Genomic DNA, 15,821 nt, shown 5'->3' with positions numbered 1-15,821 from the left:
CCCTCTTCTTCCCGCGCGGCGTCCTCAAGATGGCGTCCAATGGCGGGAAAACTCCACGGATGGCGGGAAGAAGGTCGAAGATGGCACCGGATGGCGGGAAAACTTCGCGGATGGCGGGAAGAAGGTAGAAGATGGCGCCGGATGGCGGGAAACCTCCACGGATAGCGGGAATCTTCACCACTGGTAAGTTTGAACAGTCTTTGCTTTTCAGACACGCAGTACCCGGTGGTTGCGGGCACGAAATCCTGCCGACTACGCCAAAGTTGACGCGCCCCTGGGCCTGTGTCGCGCTGCGCTGCGCATGCGGGAGCTTACCCGGAGCCGGATCTGTGGAGGGTTGTAGTCTCGTGGCGGTGACCCGGTCCGTGCCCAGGGAGTCAAACTAGACGGCAGTCCATTAGTAGTAAATGGTTGATGACTACGCCACCCGTTGAGTGCAGCCAGGGGGCTGCTGCTGCAGGGCAAACCGCTGAGGCCGATGGTGGGATTGTGCAGCGTGATAGTATAACCCCCAACGGGAGGGGTATGGCCTCAGGGCAGCCGACGTGGATGATGGGGGTAGCAGGAACCACTCAGAGACGGTACGGTGTAGTTCAGGGTCTTTACTGGTAACAACAAAAGACCCTCCCGGAGTACTTGCTAGCGGATGGGGCCTGGTCAGTCCTTGAGCAGATGGGATCTCCCCTGGCCAGGCGTAGTTGTAGGCCTCCCAAACTGACTGTACTCTTCTGGCTACCTTGCTAGGAGCTGATGTAAGTAGCCCACGTCCCTGAGTGTACCGTGTGGTGCTCACCCGTATGGCCGGTGACTCGGGGCCTTCTAATGGCTTCCGCTCCACGATGGCGGTGCTGGTCCCACGCGTGTGACCGTGCCTTCGGGCTTCTGGGCCAGAGGACCTGAAATCCCCTGCCTGACGGATTCTGCTGCTGGGCAGGAATTAGTCCCCACAGCCTCGGACTCCGGGTCCGGTAAAAAGTCTTCTTAGTCAGGGCGAACTCTGCAGCTGCCAGCCCCTGACTCCTTGTAACTGCTGTTTCTTCCTATGCTGTCTCTACTTCTTCTCTTCTTCTACTCACTCACCCTGCCTCAGCCCCAGGTTTATATAGGGGAAGTTCTTCCCCTCCCAAGACTGGGCAGGAGGTGTGGCATGCACAGGATCCCTGACTAAAGGACCTCCCACCTGCTCTCAGACATAACATTACGTTACTGTGGCAACCAGACCCCTGGGGTGTCACAGTCACTTCCTGCACCACTGCACAATTCTGCTGCACTTATTCAACTCTCTATACATGTATATTCTTCTAAAGGATTAGTGAAGAGTGTATATATATGAAATTTTTTTGCACGTGTGGCTTTTGGGCATCTATGAGGGTTAACATTGGCACTAGTCACTTTAATGCAGTATACTGTACTTATCTCAATTAAAATGATGTATATGTTGCTATTGATATATCAGTCACGCAACTAATTAATATATTTGTGTTATTATAAATATTTTTTTTTTGTGTCACTTTTTTGCTGCACTTTTCACCCATTTTTGGTTTACACTTTTATTTAATTTTTCACTCATCCCCGAATGGTACGGGGTCCTACCTTGGTTTATTCACATCCTTTCTCTGGCTTTGCCTCTTCGATCTGTAAAATTTGTAAAAAGTTGTTTGATGAATATGAGACATGTGTGCTGTAGGGACAAATGTATGGGTGACTGCTATGTCTAATATAATTATGGAGGATTAGTTTATAATTAGATTTTATGGTATTTTATATGCTATATATAGGTCTTATTTATATTATTTTTTCTTCTATATGCATTTTTTCTGCATTTTAAAAAAAAAAAAATTTTGGGAGTGGCCACTCTCAGTTTTTTCTTTTCTTTTTCTTTCCATTTATGTGTATTTATTATAGGTAAACACTTTCATTGCACTTTAATTATGTTTCTATTATAAAGATATCTAATGATATTACTTTTTAATTTTTTGGATATAACCATGGGTTTGGTCACATTTGTTAGGGTTATCATTAACTAGATGGTGGAAAAAATATCTAATTCTGATGTATATTTTATTTTGTTGTATATATGTGCATTGGGTGACTATAAGGCTTTTTGGTCTCTGTGGTTGTTTTTTTAAAAAAAGATCATATATGTACCTGTATATATATTCTAATCTGCCTATTTATATTCAGTCTTAGGTATATGACTTCAGAGTGACATGCATCAGAGTGCTCAGTATTACATTGCTTGGGTGTTATCATGGGAACGCGTCCTTGTTTTGGCTGTATACTTACCTAGCGTCTCCACCTATGACCATTTCCGGCCAGCTGGATGTTATCACATGATTCGGATGTAGCCATGTGATAGCGCTTAATGAGATGGGAAATACACAGCTGCTTGACTGGTATGCGCATCCCATTGGCTGTGATTCTAGATATAATCCACGTGATCCACAACTAGTTTATACGCGCTTTCTGAGGAAGCAAAACATGTCTGGTAACTATAGTGCGGACCTTCTCACATGTGTGCATATATATTTATCTGCTTTACCAAGAAGCACTTGCGGTTGCCTTAGAATTTATTTGCACTTGCACTTGCGCTTGCATTTTTGTTTACCAAATTAAAATACCTAGGCAAAATGTTCAAGTGATCTTCTTTTGCATAGTGGAGTTACAATCTCCATTAATATACATGCTTTTTCTCTACTGATGTTGTATTTATATTGGTTTATTTATATTTACCTATATATATTAAGGGAGCATGTGTGTGCATATATGTCTCTATGCATATAAGTGAACATATCTATATAGTATTTAATCTGAATGTATTCTATGCATGTGACACACAGGTTTTGTATACCAGTTGTTTTCATTCTGCAGTATATCTTTTTTACCTGTTTTTATAATTTCTTTGTATACAAATAAAGATTAACTATTTAAATGAGTTTTTGTATGGAAGTATTCTTTGTAGGTTTGCTGTGTTTTGCGCTTCCAGCTAATATATGACTGTTTAGGTTAATGCACAAAACTGTGGTCGACTGCGCTTTTTGCATGCCTAAAAAGACAGACACTGCCGGATAACAGGTCAGAGTGTGTCCACAGAGTTTCAATCTGCCTCATTATAGGGAATCTTCCGTCGGGGATTCGGTCTGAATCACGTATTTCACAGATTTACACGGAAACCCCGGTGTAAGCGCTCAGCACAGAGTGCAGGATTAATCTTTGGGAGGCAGAATGAACAAATCAGCAGCAGGTGAAGAATTGGTTTTATTCATTTTTACGCCGTTCCTCGTGTAGTATAAGTGATTAGACAACTTTATTCTTTGGGTCTGTGCGTTTACAGAGATGCCAGATTTATGAGGTTTTTTTTTCAGTTTGGCTGCTTTCACACTAAAAGACGCTTTTTACTGCAAAAGAAAGTTGTTGCATCGCCATATTTTGAGAGCTATAATTTTTCTATATTTCTGCCAACAGAGTCATGTAAGGGCTTGTTTTTTCCATTACGAGTTGATGTTTTTATTGGTTTCATTTTCGGGCAAATGACATTTTTTGATCTCTTTCTATTCAAATTTTTGGGAGGCTGAATGAAGAAAAAACAGCATTTCTTTTCCATGCTGTTCACCGTGTGGTAAAAGTGATAAGGCAGCTTTATTCTTCGGGTCAGTACAATTACAGCGATACCACATTTTTTTGATGCTGTTACGCAATAAAAACTATTTTATAGAACAAAGAATTTTTTTGCATCGCTATATTCTGAGAACTATAGGTTTTGCATTTCTCTGCTGATGGAGCTGTATTGTGGCTTGGTTTTTGCGGGACAAGATAACATTTCAATTATACAATTTTTATTTTCACTTGACTTTTTGATTTTGTTTGGCGTTATGATGAAAAAGCATAGTTTTTGCCACGTTTTTTTTCACGGTGTTCACTGAAGGGGTTAATTAGTGTGACAGTTTTATGTCAGGTCGTTCCGGATGTGGCGATTCCGAATATGTGTACTTTTTTCTTTTGTTTATTTTTGAACTTACATAAAAATACCTATTTATTGGTATCATATTTTTTCATTATTTTAATTTATTTTGTCAGATTTTTTAAAATATTTTTACAATTTTTTTTTTTACTTTTTTTTTACATTTTACCTAACTTTCATTACTCTGATCGATTGTATCATGCATTGCAATGCACCAGCATTGCAATGCATAATGCATGTCAGCATTACACTGACAGAAGCCTCTTAGACCATGCTCCTGGCCCAGGAGATCTTCATGATGAGGTCTCCATGATGACCTCAGCTTGCCATAGCAATGATCGAGCCCTCACTTTGACGTCGCGGGGTGCCGATCGGAAGGGAAAGGGAGCCCTGTTCCTCTCCTAGTATCCCAAATGCTGCGATCAATATTGATTGCGGCAATTAGGGGCTCAAACAGCTGGGGGCAGCACGGACACCGCTCCTGGGCTGTGATATGGCTGTGATAGTTGGCTCGGCTATCACGTAACCCTAACTCCCGGCAGCGATCGCACGGGGACAGCTCCTGTGTTTCATACAATCATCATGACGTGCCTATACGTCAAGAATCAGGAACCCCTACCTGACCATGATTTATAGGAATGTCAAAGGTTGGGAAGAGGTTAAGTTAGAGAAATATTCATTAGTATCAATATAAAGGACTAAGCAGCTCCTCATACACATTAGACTAATGTCGACCAAAACTGTCGATATCAACGGGTTTGGCTGACATCCTAATGTGTGTGGGGGCGCCAGCCAGTTGATTGTTGGGGAAGATATAGATCTAGTACGTTCGATTTCAGTCTGCCGATTCTATTGCTCTTCAGGAGATAAGCCGCCACTAGAAATATCTGTTGGCGTTTTCTCGTAGAGAACACAGGAGGGCTCGCCCAAATGTGCGTTGCTGTATATGGAAGATACGGGCAAGATGGTTGTCAATCAATTGTCCGAAGCATGGTTTTTTGACAGTCATGTGTATAGCCAGCTGTGGAGGAGAACAGATCGTATTAAAATTTTCAGATATTTAATCAAGAGGCCCCTTTGGGTTGATAATCAGACTCTGTAAATGTAGCTGGGATCAGCTGCTGAATGAGTAAAATACATGTTTGTCACCTGTTCAGGTGTTTTCGGCAGCCCGACTTCCCATATAAACGGGATGTGCTGCTCACAATATGTGAACCGTATGGGGGCTGAAAAAATTTAATAATGAGAATAATTAATTTTTATTAATTTAAAAAATGTATTAATTTAAAAAAATTAATAATGAGACTCAACTAATTTTCATTTTATTTTTTTCTTCCTCACCTTCCAAAAAACATTTTTTTTTAATTTTTCCACTGACATAGCTTTTTGAGGTCTTATTTATCATAGTTTTGAATGACACTTTTCATTTTACCATATATTGTACTGAAAAATAGTAAACAATTTTCAAATGAGATGGAAAAACTAACACAAAACCCCCCAACAATTTCACATAGTTTTTGGAGTTTCGTCTTGTTTACATTCTCTTTGTGGCTAAGTTAATCAGGTAACTTTTTCCTATGGGTCAGTACACTTATGGTGATACCAAATTTATGTAAATTATTTTGCTTGTTTTACTACTTGAAAAAAAAAAAACTTGAAAAAACTATTTGGCTTCAGCCAGCATAACTTTTTTTTAATTTTTAAGTCAATAGAATTGTATAGATCTTGTTTTGTTTGTAGATTTTCTTGGTATCGTATTGAGGTCCATACAACTTTCATATTATTTTTCATTTTTTGAGGGATAAAATTACCAAAAAAAAATGCTATTTTGCTTTTTCAATTTTTGTTTTCTGTGTTGGCATTTAACAAAATGTTATTACTTTGGACAATTATGCATACAGTGATACCAAACATATTGTTTTTTTAATTTTTAGATTTGGTGATTTACACTTTTAGTAATTTAAATATTGATTACAAATATTTTTCTTTCTTTTCACATTTTGCATTAGACCCCTTAGGCCCTTGAGTCTGTGATCAAGCTTGATTGTTTAGACAAGACACCGCAATGCTGTAGTATTGCCTTCTATTGCATGATTACAGCCTGGGCTTCATAGGTGTATGGCTGGCCATACACATTAGATGGCTGTCTGTGGAAAGATTGTTTGGCCGACAGCTTTTTCATCCGACTTTCCCATATACAGGAGCCCTCGCTCGGCCATACACTCCTGCGTTCCCTATGAGAATGCCTCTGGTTGACACGTCGGCCGGTGCCTTATCTCAGGGAGAGAAATGCGATCAGCAATCTGAAGTTGGACTTGTCTGATTGCCACCACTCCTGACTCGTCATTTGGCTGGTGCCCCAATACACATTAGACCATCGGCCGAACCAGTCTAAAGTGTATGGCCAAAGTGTATGGCCAGCTTATTAACATGGCAGACACAGAAGCCTTCACTAAGCTCCAGGCTACCCTAACAATGTCATCGGTACTCCGTGATCTTCGTGCAAGAGGGATGCCAGGAAAAAAAAGGATACTAACCCAAGCCATATCCAACCTCTTAAGAACTCAATACGAGAAGAAGAGCGATTGGCAAATCAACAATGAAGTCACTGGACAAGGTCTTCAAATCGAGGAACATTTCACTGGTGACGAAGACACGGCTCGTATATAGTCTGGTCTTTTCTGTAGTAATATATTCATGCAACCTCACTTTGACATTACTAAGGTTGTGTTTGTGTTTAAGAGCTTAAAAGAGGGTTGCATACAGTCATAGGAAATCTCATTTCATACCAATTATTACTGCAATTTGAATATTTTTTCTGTATGCGTTATATTCCATGAGTAATATTGTAGATTTTGCATTATTACCACAATATTTAGTAATAGGCATCCTGCTGTGTATGATCATGGGCATCATTTCTACTGGTCATTTTACGAGTCCCGATGGAACTCATTCAGAGTATTACTGGGACAAATGAGTGTCTTATTGCTAATGAGCATGTTACTGGACACCCTACTGGCTCTTATTGTAGATTGATGGATTGAGTTAAAATAATTAGAACTAACTTGCATCTTATCGGATTTTACAGCTAATACTTTTAGTCCCGTATTTCGCCTTGTGTTGTTATTACTTGCTTTAGCGGAGTTCTACTAATGTGTAAAATGTACGTGTGACTTCAGCAGGTGTGAAGGTTGCAGCTGGTCCAACGGAAGCTGCACTATAACATTCTGACTGCAAATAAAAAGGTAATGAGGCCTGATTGACGACATATCATGTCCTTTGGTACTCACTTAAAACCCTTTCACACGTGCAGCTGCAAAGTGAATGGCGATGAATGATCATTAACTCATTGGCAACATCCAAGATACAAGTATGGCTGATATGTGTGCTGCATATATAGAGTGGGCTCAGGGCCATGGCTAAGCTCACTCCATGCGGTGGAGGTGTTGGCTGTATTATACAGCTGGCATCTGGGAGTATCTGCTGGGACCCAATTGTCAGAGTGCTACATTTTATTATTATTTATTATTTAACTTTGTTTCGAGCCATGGCAACTTGATGGATTAACACTCTATAGGGAGATCGATCTTGCACAAGCCTAGATAGGTCAACCAGGTTCTTCTCTGCCGCTAACTTGATAGCATGAAGCCATCGGGTTTCTTCCCCTTATTCCCTCTATTCTTCCGAACCTGATGACCTTCTCCAGTGATTGTTTTCTTTGTATGATGTGTCCAAAGTAGGCAAGTCATAGATTGGTGATCCTTGCTTCAAGTGACATGTCTGGCTTGATTTGTTCCAAAATTTATTTATTTGTTCTTCTTGCCATGGTATTGATGACATCCTTCTCCAGCACCACATTTCAAAGGCGTTGATTCTTTTTCTGTCTTGTATCTTTATCGTCCTGGTTTTGCATATCATGCATGTGAGCCGAGCATGGTTTGAGAGAAATAAAAATTTTGGTGTGATGTGCAGGGAGCCTGTCCGGCCGGATGTCTCCTTGTAGCAGGTTGGATGCCTCGGATGACTAAGGGTACATGTGGGTGTGCCATGTACAGTAGTTGTGACCATGCATAATGTGTGGTTTCACAGAAAGCATCTACTGTATCTGGGTGTATTTAAAGCACTCCTCCACCCATCAAAGTTTTTATCCTCTTAACATATTGCAGTCATCATATTATATAGCACTGTGTACTAACAATTGCTCATTTTGCCTTTTTTACCCAGTTAACGCTTTTCTTTTCCATTAGGTCTATGACATCACGTGATTAAAAACTGACTTTTTTAATCAGGTGATTAAAAAATGCTATATAATATGATGACGGCAATATAGTAAGAGGATAAAAACTTTGATGGGAGTACTTTTTTAAGCCAGATTTTCCTCCCATTTGGGGTCAATCACGTATGTCATCAACTCAGATGATAGCTAACCTGTCTGATACAGCCTCTAACAAACAACCTGGGGACAAGCACGCTTGAAGGAATGGGATACTGCTTTAGCTGAATAGTAGGAGTATTAGAGGTGTTCTGTGGCTGTCCCAGGAGAGGAAGACCAGCTTCCTATGAGGAACAACCCCCACTGAGAGTGTCAACAGTGTGGCAAAGTAGGGTCCATAGAAGAAAATGTACCTATGAGCCATGCAGGGGAGTAAAGTTTCCACTAGTGTGTGAGGAGAGCCTGTCTACATTCTGGATACAGTGAGGCAGAGATCTGCTACATCCCTTAGGAGTGAAAAGTAGACCTTTGAAGCCAGTGTGAAAGATTTAAGGAGTCCAGTTGGATGGTTGTCCCACCTTGTCTACCCAGAAGCAGACCCAAAGAGGGGCAGTCTCCTGTATCACCTTTGCTAGAGAGGGAGCAAATAAAGAGGAGTAACATACTGTAAGTCCAGTGAAGCTGTGGATTGTGTGACTTGGCTAGATCTGAGTAAGTGAACCTGAGTGGACCATGCCATAGTGAAGTGTGGACACTGAGGTCAATTGAGAGAGCAGTCTATGAGCAGTGTATGAGCAGTCATCTCTTGACTTTAAGCAGTGTGATATTGGTATGGGTTTCTAGAGTTGGGATCTGCACCTGTCAGACATTTGTGGCATGTCCTGTGGAAATTTTATTATTGGCTGATATGGGAATATCCAAGACAGGTCTTTTAGGTTGGAGACACCATGGAACTCAGCTGGTCTGACTCCTGGTACCCTTGATAAGACATATGTGACGCGCACCCTGGGCCATAGGGTATTCGGTAGCCGGGCCGGTCAGTGCTGGGGGTGTCACGGTAGCAGTGGCCCGGTCTGTGACCCAGGGCGGTCAATAAAAGGGAAAAGTGAAAAGGGAATAAAGTTTTTATATATAATGTTCGTGACGCCACCTGTGGTATGCGGCTATATGGAGCAGCCGCTGCGGTGCAGATTCTCTGGAGCTGGTGGTGATGCAGCAGAGTTGGTTCAGCTCTCCACAGGTAGAGCTAAGCTCCAGAGCGGTGGTGTGATGATTTAATGAGGTAGATGCTGCTGTGCAGTGTAGTGCAGGGGATGGCACAGATAATAATGCTAGGACACAGTGGGGTGCAGTCTACAAGGTTTACTCACAGTTGTTGAACTCCAGGTTACCAGGACCAGGGTAACCTCCCACGTCGTCCTGTGTTTACCAAGGCAGGGGTTCAGCAAACTCCCAGGTATTTCAGGAGTACATAACGGGACCCCATTCTGTGTGCCTTCCTCGGTCGTCCTCCTGCGCTGGCTCTCACCCTCCTGCCCTGTGCCTCGCAACCAGTGTCCCAAGCCGGTAACCTCGGATCTTGGCGGGCAACCTGCAGTCCCCTGAATCATATGTGGCTACCTTTTTGACGATATACAGTACAGACCAAAAGTTTGGACACACCTTCTCATTTAAAGATTTTTCTGTATTTTCATGACTATGAAAATTGTACATTCACACTGAAGGCATCAAAACTATGAATTAACACATGTGGAAGTATATACTTAACAAAAAAGTGTGAAACAACTGAAAATATGTCTTATATTCTAGGTTCTTCAAAGTAGCCACCTTTTGCTTTGATGACTGTGACTCGCCCCCTGGGCCATGGGGTACCTGGAACCGGGCCTTCTGGTGTACGGTGCTGATGGGGGTAGTAGTGGCAACCCGGTCCCGTGGCTCAGGGTGGTCAGACCAAATGCTGTGGCAGTCTATTTGTAGATTTGTGAATGTCCGACTACGCCACCCGTGGATTGCGGTCAGAGATAACCGCCGCTGCATGGCAGACCGCTGAGGCTGGTGTTGGTGTGCAGCACAGGGGTAGGATAACTCCCCATGGGAAGAGTGTAGCCTCAGGGCAGTGTAAGTGGATGCTGGGGGTGATGGTGCCGGCGCAGCAGAAATCACACAGAGTCCAATGATGCAGTCCAGGGTCTTTTACTCACAGTTGTTATCCAAGTCACTTCTGTCAGCAAGGACTGCCCGAGCCGTGCTGCGTCCACCAGTTGAGGAGCTCGGTCAAACCCCAGGCAATTCAGGAGTATGGCACAGGACCCCCTTCTGTCCTTTCTCTGGCCTCTCGTGCCCCACCAGTGTCCTGACTTCTGTCCAGCTACCGCGGACCGTGTCGGGTAAGCGTTGGCCTTCACTTCCCGCTATCCTATATGGTGCCTTCCTAGCAGGTTTAGCGGGGGGTCGCACCAATAATTGGTCACATCCTCCGGTTCTTGGCTGAGGGTAGATTCGCCTCCACCAACTTAGGGATCCGGTACCTTTCCACGGCCTGACCCTTCCACCCAGTATAATGGGGTTTGCAACGGTTGCTGACCATTCTGCACTCTTAGGTTCCCTTGTTTCTGGAGCCCTTCCACTCCTCTGTCTCTTCTCCTTCCTTCCTTCTCCTTCTCCTCTTCTCCTCTCTGGCCCCGGCCTTCTCTCTAGGCCTGCCTCTTGGAGCTGAGCTCAGCCTGAGCCGCTGCCCTCTCCCTTCTCTGAACTCCCTAAGATGGCTCCCACCTTTTATCTGCTTCTCTGTGTCTGAGCTCGTGACCTGCACCCAATGAGCTCCTTCCTATGCTCCAGAAACCTCCCACTGCTCCTACACCACTGGGTTCTCTTCCCCCTCCCCACTCCAGCCAGGGACATGGTCAGTTGTGCCCGCAGCTGGGAGTACCGGCGAGCTGTCCCCCCGGAAATGGGGAGTGTGTATGTGTGTGTAGCTAACTGAGCCCTGGTCCACACTCCATCCTTACCTGGGAGTGGAATATCACACCTCTGGTTGAGGTGCAATACCCCTGTAGCAACCGAACCCTCGGGGCGCTACAACTGCTTTGCACACTCTTGGCATTCTCTTGATGAGCTTCAAGATGTACTCATCGGAAATGGTCTTCCAACAATCTTGAAGGAGTTCCCAGAGATGCTTAGCACTTGTTGGCCCTTTTGCCTTCACTCTGCGGTCCAGCTCACCCCAAACCATCTCGATTGGGTTCAGGTCTGGTGACTGTGGAGGCCAGGTCATCTGGCGTAGCAACCCATCACTCTCCTTCTTGGTCACATAGCCCTTACACAGCCTGGAGGTGTGTTTGGGGTCATTGTCCTGTTGAAAAATAAATGATGGTCCAACTAAACGCAAACCGGATGGAATAGCATGCCGCTGCAAGATGCTGTGGTAGCCATGCTGGTTCAGTATGCCTTCAATTTTGAATAAATTCCCAACAGTGTCACCAGCAAAGCACCCCCACACCATCACACCTCTTCCTCCATGCTTTACGGTGGAAACCAGGCTTGTAGAGTCCATCCGTTCACCTTTTCTGTGCCGCACAAAGACACGGTGGTTGGAACCAAAAACCTCAAATTTGGACTCATCAGACCAAAGCACAGATTTCCACTGGTTTAATGTCCATTCCTTGTGTTCTTTAGCCCAAACAAGGCTCTTCTGCTTGTTGCCTGTCCTTAGCAATGGTTTCCTAGCAGCTATTTTATCATGAAGGCCTGCTGCACAAAGTCTCCTCTTAACAGTTGTTGAAGAGATGTGTCTGCTGCTAGAACTCTGTGTGGCATTGACCTGGTCTCTAATCTGAGCTGCTGTTAACCTGCAATTTCTGAGGCTGGTGACTCGGATAAACTTATCCTCAGAAGCAGAGGTGACTCTTGGTCTTCCTTTCCTGGAGCAGTCCTCATGTGAGCCAGTTTCTTTGTAGCGCTTGATGGTTTTTGTAACTGCACTTGGGGACACTTTCAAAGTTTTACCAATTTTTCGCACTGACTGACCTTCATTTCTTAAAGTAATGATGGCCACTCGTTTTTCTTTACTTAGAATTTGTATTATGGCAAGAAAAAAGCAGCTAAGAGTCTTAGGACTATCAGCTATGTATCCACCAGACTTCTGCACAACACAACTGATGGTCCCAACCCAATTTATAAGGCAAGAAATCCCACTTAGTAAACCTGTCAGGGCACACCTGTGAAGTTAAAACCATTTCCGGTGACTACCTCTTGAAGCTCATCAAGAGAATGCCAAGAGTGTGCAAAGCAGTCATCAAAGCAAAAGGTGGCTACTTTGAAGAACCTAGAATATAAGACAGATTTTCAGTTGTTTCACACTTTTTTGTTAAGTATATAATTCCACATATGTTAATTCATAGTTTTGATGCCTTCAGTGAGAATGTACAATTTTCATAGTCCTGAAAATACAGAAAAATCTTTAAATGAGAAGGTGTGTCCAAACTTTTGGTCTGTACTGTAGTTGCGGCTGTGAGCAACTGCACCCTGAAAGTACAGAAGCCTCCGGTTTCTAGCTGAGCCTTGTAGTTCTCCACTAGTTAGGGGCCGGTCCCCTTTGCGGCCTGATCCCTCCACGTTCCTGCAGATTCGGGCGCACGGGTGGCTTCTGCACTCGTCGTGCCCCTGGGATCCCCTCACTCCTGGAGCCTCCTCTGCTCCCTTCGTCGTTCTGCCAGTCCTCCTGGGCCTCTCAACTTAGGCCCGCTCCTCTCCTCTGAACAGAGCTCCTACAGAGCTCCTGCTCCCACTCCTTCTCCTCAGACTGTCTTCTCTGACTGGACCCTCTCTCCCAAGATGGTTCCCCTTTTTATACTCCTACTCAAGTGCTCCCCTGTACTTCTTCCTCCACCAACACCCACTACATGGTTCCACCCTCCAGCTAGGGACCAGGGACTGTGCTCTCCCTTAGGAGCAATCTCGCCCTTCCCTCCTGAAGTGTAATGGATGCAAATGTGTGGGTCCCGGGCAGTAATCCATCCTTACCTGAGAGTGGGATACCACACCTCTGGGTGAGATGCAGTACCTCTGTGGCGACTGAACCCACAGGGAGGGGCACCACATATGATCTTGCCACAGGAAGCTTGGGCCAGCGAGATGGTTCTCTTAAAGCAGCAAGTGTAGGACAATTCAGTGTTACTGTACAGAATGGCCATTCAGATTAATGCCTGGCCATGTAATACATGCAATACACATCAGAGTAAGAGCCTCTCTGTCACAGAAGCATCTTACTCTTGTATGTATGAATGGGCGCCGCCTCGCTCTCCATACACTTGTAGAACGGACAACCCCTTTAACTCTAATATTTCACTTCCCAAAAAAATAAATCTTGGAATACGTAGGAAATATTTGGTGGATTCGGATACATTCGTGATGCTTCGTCCATTACTAATGGAACCTGATTGACAACCTCTTCATATAAAGCTTACTCACTCCTTTATATAGAAGATGACACAGAGAGATCTGCCTACAGTGCTATTCATCTCTTTTGGAACACAGTGCAGGTCATCTTTGTTCATCATGGGAGTTTATTGCAACTTCACATATAAAGTTACTCGAGTTATTCCTCTTATGTCATATTATTTATTCTAGTTGTATATGTATCTGGAAGAACTGAGAAAAGCCATACTTGCACCCATTCTTAAAGGAGCTGAGCCACTTTCGTTTGCTTTGGACCACTGATCACCACCACTTTCTATTTGTGTCTATGGAAGTCATAGGGAGGAATTCCCTTAAAGTGAATATCCAGGACTATATATTTTTTTTGCTATGGGTCTAGGAACTAACAGGCAGGTAGTTGCTAACTAATTGCCTGTTGTACCTGGCCCCGACCTCTGCCGGAACACAGCGATCATGGATCACTCCTGCCAGTGATTCAGCGGCTTCTCCTCTGCTCTGCTATCTATCTATTTATCTACTTACATTCTCTACCCTCTCCTCTCCAGGGCAACAATCCCCACTCCACAAACTTGCACACCCTCGCAGAAATATTAAACACCCTAACCTATACTCACTCTCTGAATTCCTCCTCCCTCTTACAGACATGCGTTCCTTACATGATGCAGATGTTGCTGCCGCCTTATATAACACCACAACAGATGCAGCTCTCAATTCAGTTGCCCCCCTCACACATACCAAAGCTCACACAATCAACAGGCAACCCTGGCACACCAGCCTAACCAAAGAACTGCGATGGGCCTCCAGGGTTGCTGAGCGTAGATGGAAAAGGTCCCACTCCAGTGACCACTTCATTGCATTCAAACAGTCCCTCATTACCTTCAAGTACACTCTCGCTGCAGCAAAACAAACATACTTCTCATCTTTCATGTCTTCCCTGTCTCACAACAGCTATTTTACACTTTCAATTCTCTCCTCCGCCCCCCCCCCCCAGCGCCTCCTCCCTCTCTTCTCATCCCAGCCGAAGACTTTGGCTCATTCTTCAAGCAGAAGATTGACACCATCAGACAAAGCTTTTGCCTAAAGTCCCCCCAGCCCCTCCTCATACCTGCTCAATCCTCCCCCTCCAAAACCAATTTCTCCACCATTACAGAAGATCAACTTTTCTCTTTACTCTCCAAATCACACCTCACCACCTGTGAACTTGACCCAATTCCGTCCCACCTCATCCCCAGCCTTACCACTATCTTCATTCCAACCCTAACCCAGGTCTTCAACCTGTCACTAACAACTGGTGTCTTCCCCTCATGCTTCAAACATTCCTCGATTACACCCATTCTCAAAAAACCCTCCCTTGACCCATCTTCTCTGACAAGCTACCGCCCCATATCACTTCTCCCCTATGCCTCAAAACTACTGGAATAACATGTCCACTTTGAACTGTCCTCCCACCTCTCCTCCTGCTCTCTCTTTGACCGCCTCCAATCTGGCTTTTGGCTGCACCATTCTACTGAAGCTGTCCTGACTAAAGTCACCAACGACCTACTAACCGCCAAATCCAAGCGACACTACTCTGTCTTCCTCCTCCTACACCTGTCACCTGCCTTTGACACAGTGGACCATCCTTCTTACTACAAACTCTCTAATCTCTCGGCATCACAGACTTGGCCCTATCTTGGATCTCTTCATACCTAACAGACAGGACATTCAGTGTCTCCCACTCACACACCAACTCCTAATCTCGCCCCCTATTTGTCGGTGTCCCCCAAGGTTCAGTTGTAGGACCCCTGCTCTTTTCTATCTACACCTTTGGCCTGGGACAGCTCATAGAGTCCCACGGCTTTCATTATCACCTATATGCTGATGACACACAGATCTACCTCTCTGGAACTGATATCTCCTCCCTACTAACCAAAATCCCACAAAGTCTGTCCGCTGTCTCATCCTTCTTCTCTGACAGATTTCTAAAACTTAACATGGATAAAACAGAACTCATCATCTTTCCACCTTCCCATTCATCTCCCCCCATCTGACCTACCTATCAACGTCAATGGCTGTTCACTCTCCCCAGTCCTGCAAGCTCACTGCCTTGGGGTAACCCTGGACTCTGATCTCTCTGTCAAACCACATATCCAAGCCCTTTCCACTTCCTGCTGACTCCAACTCAAAAATATTTCCCGGATCCGCACATTCCTCAACCACGAATCTGCAAAA

General features: G+C 44.4%; 1 protein-coding gene across 3 annotated transcripts in view; it reads left to right on the top strand.

Annotated features, from left to right (window-relative positions):
• Positions 1 to 15,821, top strand: part of CAMK2A (calcium/calmodulin dependent protein kinase II alpha) — a 319,535-nt gene that overhangs the window by 98,524 nt on the left and 205,190 nt on the right. The gene's annotated exons all lie outside the window — the stretch shown is intronic.

The sequence above is a fragment of the Phyllobates terribilis genome, unplaced genomic scaffold, assembly GCF_046119375.1.
Source record: "Phyllobates terribilis strain yellow unplaced genomic scaffold, ASM4611937v1 Scaffold_10__3_contigs__length_209671492, whole genome shotgun sequence".
Classification (NCBI taxonomy): Eukaryota; Metazoa; Chordata; class Amphibia; order Anura; family Dendrobatidae; genus Phyllobates; species Phyllobates terribilis.
The sequence above is the reverse complement of the archived record's forward strand: the minus strand, read 5'-3'. Positions and strand labels throughout refer to the sequence as shown.